The sequence below is a fragment of the Parasteatoda tepidariorum genome, chromosome 11 (genome assembly GCF_982258835.1).
Source record: "Parasteatoda tepidariorum strain Cologne lab strain chromosome 11, Ptep-v5.0, whole genome shotgun sequence".
NCBI lineage: Eukaryota > Metazoa > Arthropoda > Arachnida > Araneae > Theridiidae > Parasteatoda > Parasteatoda tepidariorum.
The window spans coordinates 45683960-45690251 of NC_141765.1; positions in this window are offsets into that span (position 1 = coordinate 45683960).

Consider the following 6292-nt stretch of genomic DNA (forward strand, 5'->3'; position numbering starts at 1 on the left):
TTTGATATTCACTCAAGATTGCATTTTTTCTTTAGATTTGTCCGAATCTGAAATTACTATGGCCTTTGCTCTTGTAACCCTATCGGTGGTTGGTTCATGACCTTAATCTTTTAAGATTAAAAGTATATAAAAAATCCATTTTAATATCTCCTTTGAAAAAGGGCGAGCTTTCAAATCAGATATGGGTTTTTTTTACAAACTATGGTGTGACATTGAGTGGGCTAGAGATTAGAATTTTACTCAGAAATTTTTGAAAACTATAATGAAGTTTATTATGGGAAATAATTATGTAGTCTATTATGAAACTATTACGATTAAATATTAAGGAGTCATTAAAAGATGAATTTTAAATTTCTTAATTTTAAAATATAACTATATAAATATCAAAATCAAATAATAGCTTGATAATATACGGTTTCACATGCATGGCATTCCGTAAAATATTTGTAAATATTTTTGTTAAAAATTGCATATTTATGACGCTATTATTTATTGTTTACGAGATGTGTATTGTATTTGTGTGAGAAAAAAAACGATATAAAATTTGAGGAATTGCAAGTGAAAAAGACGGAATTAAAACTGATCAAAACCCATTTGATTGACTGATAAAAACATTCCCAAATCTTCACCGAGAAAAAAATTATAGTCATAACTTCTAGAATATAGTTAAATTAGAGAGATAACATGATAATGTTACTAAATTTGGTAAAATTTAATAACATTATCATGATACCTTAGAGCATGGCATGAAAGCCATTTTTCTGTAAAATTTATATTTATACTTTATATTTTTTAATAAATGTGTAGCAATAAGAACTATAATTTTGAAAACAGAATTTTCGGTAAACCGTTACCATATGAACGGAAAATTTTCCAAATGAACGGTTTAAATACCGTTTATTTTGGCTTTATTAACCAGAATAAAAAAATTTTTTTACCAAAAATGTCATTACCATACTGTGCTGTAATTTGTTTTCTCCATGTTATAAACGATTAGTTAATTAAGTGTAAAGTGGTTAAGAAATAATTTCATGGAATGAGATTAAATAATTAATAAAAACAAGAACTCAATGCATAGAAATTGCTTTCAACTTCACATTGAAATGTTTGATTTCCAGTAGCTAAATAATATGACGTAATTAGTAATGATTTTTTTAAGAAACGTGTTTTCCGTTGAAATATTTTAACAAATGGTTTAATTTACACCGCTAATCTCAAGAAAGCAGAAATTATAATCCTATATTATGTTGGGAGTTTTTAAAACTATTATTTCCCAAATACAAGATATATTTCATAAATTAATGAAATTCAAATTACAAACTATGTAATTTAATAATATAAAAAAACACAAAGAAGAAAAATCAATTATTTTCTAGATACCTTCAAAAAAAATTTATCTTAGAATGCTGAGAACATTTCCAAAAAAAAAAAATAAATAAATAAATAATAAATAAATGAATAACTTGGACGGAATACGTAAAAATGAAATATGATGGTTAATAATTACTTTTAGTAGTTTGTTTTGTTAATTCGTGCCATTTACTTTGAAATTGGCCCATGATTTACTTACATACAAAAAATATGTCTAAGAAAATAGTTTTAAAATTTGCATATATTTGCCTAGGAGCATGGCTTAGCATATCCTTTTGTTCAAAAAATCGCGGTGTATATTCTTATTCCTTCGAAGCTTCAGATTCATGCTGCTTTAATTTCCAATCAAAGGTCCCCCTATTTCATACCTTATTCTTCTAAAGCCTCTTATTATATCGCAATTCGGTTATCTCAGCACGTAATCACAGAAAATATAAATTCGTCGCATTTTCTCAACTGTATAATAAGTGAAAACTGACCAAACTTGTTTTATTATGCCTTCCACTTTCAAGGACAAGTATTTTTTAATATTTTTATGTGGATTTTTAACGACCTCTAATGTTCAAGTTGGAACTGCTTTTACTTTCTAAATAGACCCAATATGCCCATAAATCATTTCCTCTTCTTATATACTCAGCCACCATTATATACAATAAAGCACGAACATCTAATCTAGTGGTGATTGGAAATAGGTGTTGAAAATATTTTCATAAGCGCTAAATTGTGTTTTAGCATTCATTTACTATCTACATAGACTTAACCCTAAGATCACAGCATTAATGCCCATAGCTGTTGAATTCTAATACCTGGCACTTAGATTTTTTTCCCTCCTCAGCTACTGCATTATGGAACAATGTAGAAATTGTTATAAAAACGATATCAAAGTTTTGAATGCACATGCAAATACAAACGCATCTTTGCTTATTTTACATTGCTATAAATATTATATAATGGTCATTGAATTTATGAATTTTGATTATAAAACATAATTTTGAATTATTTTGGGTGCAAGTACAAGGATAAAAAAAAATTACTGATAAGTATAGTTGTTCAATGGGTTGAATGGACTTAAAGTTAAGTAGATTCAGTTCTTATTTATGGTTAATTTAATGTTTAAAAGGAAGCACTTACCTGTCGGAACGACTTGATTTTGGTTGAAAATTTTAGTCAGGCAACACATTAGCGACTGTGACAGCAGATAGTGTGTTCTAATTGTAAGGATATATTTGAGTTCTGTGTTGTTTAAAAAAATGCTAGTTGCTAAAAAATGATGGGTGATTAAGGAGCAAAAAAGTTTTGCATTTCTAGTGGTTTGTAATATTTTTCAAATAAATATTGCCAAACTTGATTAATTGCAGCACGTAAGTGTCAAAGAAAATTTTGATGTGGTATGCGCTGTGCTTTTATTTGAAACTATCTATTCAAAAGCTATGTGTGAAAGTAAACTTAACGGGTGTAAAAATAGACTTTACAACTATTATGAAGCCTCTACTTTTTGTTTTTAAGTACTGTTAATACTGAAATAAAGCAGCGTATAAAGCATAAATTATGACGCATTCTACTTGCTCTATAATTTTAATTAAATATCTGTACATAAATTATTCCGGTTTTCCAAAATGAGATTAGCACATAAAAATTTTTGAAAGCATGATTTATACAGCATAATTTAAAATGATTTTAAAATATAAATTATGATCGTGCATCGTACTTTTAATTTTTACTGAAGCTATTAATTTTAATGATATGTGTAAAAATAGAATACATATCATAAAAATTGAATTTGGTTTTTGAGATTGAACTTTTACAGTATTAATTAATATCGTTCCAGTTCAAATGGTGGATTCAATACAAAGTTGCGAAATCTTTCAAAAACATTTCCAAAAATGCGTTATATTTACGTAAGAATGATTATAAATATTACAGGAATACAAAGCAATCTCCGAATAGAAGCGTTTTTCAGAGATTACTTTGTATTTCTGTAATATCTATGTTATCAAATATATGCAGTTTGTAAAATTAAACTGAAAACAAATCAATAATTAAGATTTTCAAATTCTTTTATTTAATTTATCATCTACAAAAATTCAATTTGAAAGCATAGTTCATTTATTTGATTTTTTCGTGAAACTCTTAGTAGAATTTTAAAATTTTAGTTCAAATTAAGAAAATAAAGTGTATTTAAACATGATTTTTTTCAAAAAATTTTATTTTGTAAGCAAATAAAATAAAATCTGAATATAAAAATAGTAACTGCAATTTTGAATCTACATTTACAAAAATGTTTTATTTAAACTTATGATAAAGGAAGAATCATTACTTTTTCTAGAAATACTGTAATTCTTCCATTTTTATCAGCCAATTCATTATAGATTAAATGGAGAAGCAATTAACTCTAAACACGGGTAGGCAAATTAAATTAAGATTTCGAGGCCCTGATAAGATGTCAGAATCAAGTCAGCTATAATATAAAAAATCAAATGTAACCAAATTTTAATTAATTTATACTATCTTAGACACTTTAGAAATGATTGATTGGATTAATTAAGAGGACGTTTTGGCAAAAAACCATTTGAATTTGCCATTTTTGGTCTACTACCAAGTTAGTATATTGATTTATATTTCCCCATGAAAAGAGCCATTGCATTGTTATATTATTATTCGTCCAAACAAAGTAGTTATTTTTAATCTGATTGTTTTATAAATCAGCATCTTTTATACAAGATAATGTTCCACAAAATACAAATTTTAAATTTCATCTTCATATTTTCCCTCTGTCTCATAAATTTCAATTAGAATTCTATAAATTAATAAGAATTAATTTAGCAGAGGATTACTTGAATTTATTTAAACAGCACAGATGTTTACTGTTCCTGAAAATGAATTGTTTGACTTTGTTTCACATAATTGTAATTACTTTAAAATCCGGAAGTAGTACTCTTAGCATTGTTCTTGCCAATTATAATGACAATAACTATCAGATGCGAAGAAAAAGATCCTATTAACGATAAATGCTCTTCTTGGAATTTCATCATTCTAATTTTATTTCTTTATTTAAGTGCGTTTGAGTTTCTATTTATGGCTTTTTTTGGAAGAAGCAGTTTAATACCATATATCATTTTCCCAATGAAATAGTAAATCTCAAATTGTCGAACCATTGACCCGGAAGAAAGTTGCAATAAAATTTGTCCTTCCTCAATCCATTATAAACCCGAAATTAGATGTTGTTTGTGTAAAAATTAAAAAAAAAACTAATTTCTTGTAAAATCTAATATCAAAAACATTAATAATATGTTTATTGAATTGAATAGTCCTGATCGAGTATTTGAAGTATACAATTAATCATATTTTTTGTCCTCAGAATCATGTTAATGGTAAATGAATTTTCTACACTGATAGAATTTTTATTCTGAAAATAAGGTAAAATAATCAGCAGCAGTCTATCCGATTACTACGATAGTAGTCCATCCGATTAACCATGAAGTTTATGGTTAGGAACATTTCTTTACCTTTACGGTTTCGAAACCATTTACAACTGGTACAGTTACAGTTAAAAACCAGTTAATACAAAACTGTATGGTTGAGTAACCATTTACAACTAGCAGAATTTGTAAACCATCAAAATAAAAATTACAAGCCATGGGTGCTGCGCCATTTATGCGTGCATGTTAGTTTCATTAGGGTCATCCATTGAAAAGTGCAACACGCTCGAAACTTTTCATGTATTGAAGGATTGGAAGGAATATTATAGTATCAAGACTTGGATTCGAACCCCTGTTCACGGGTTTGACCAAGTATCCCTCACAGCTACAGTGTGTACCCAGCTGCACGGAACAAAAAGGCTTCATGAGGCGGGCCTAGATGGCGAGAATAGAATTCTGGTTGTTAAACCGTGTTAGGTAAAGATAATCAAGAAACTATTTTTCTTACACTTAACAGTTTTAATATCATATATTTCATGTTTATTTGACTATTTTGGTTGAATATGGTTAAATAACAATTAAATAAATTGCTATTTAATTATACAATTTTTACCGAGAAATTTCTAACAATGAATTTTAAAATTTAATAAAAAATTTCAAGGTTAAAACTATTTGTTATTAATATTTTACTTTTAAGTAAAATAGCAACATTCAAACTAAATCAATCGTTATTTCACATTTTGGGAAAATTGTACAATTAATGCATATTTAGACGAACGTATATTTAGACGCATGTTTAGACTTTTTTTAATTATATTATAATGGAAAAGCTTTCTTGGTACCCCCTGCAGCTTACTACTGAGTTTAAGAAATAAGCTCAAAAAATGTAAGAAAAGTTAAGAAATAAGCTCAAATAAGTCTGAATAAGCTCAAAAAATGTAAATAAAAATTTAAATTTATAAGAAAAATGTATTTTTAAATGATTTGTTTAATACGTTTTTCAAATGAGGCTTTCATATTAAGAATTATGTAATCAAATTATTATTTTCGTTACATACCTTTTTTATTTTAAAAAAATGCAGATATAGTAATTTTTGTGTTTACTTATAGATCTATTCTTTTAAATCTGATTGCATCTATATATATTAGGAAAATTTTAACATTTTCAAATGTTTTCTTTTCTTTCAACTTCATACCTTCAAAAAAGAATATTTAAAGACATGAACATAATTTTCTTCAAATGAAGTTAATGTTGCTCATAAATTAATTTCAATTTATCTAGAATAGCTTGTAAAGTCATAATCAGAATATTTCTCTATGCCAGACTTCCTTAGTCTTATAACTCATTCTACAACCTTTAAAGATCCAACCACTTATCTGAAATGCGATAATAGCTAGTTGTCCAAACGTGATCAGATCGCTCTCATAGAAAGCACTACCGCTCTCTTATCAAATCTTCCTAGACAACGTGTCTAGTTAGAGAAATAGCTCTTTTTATAGCT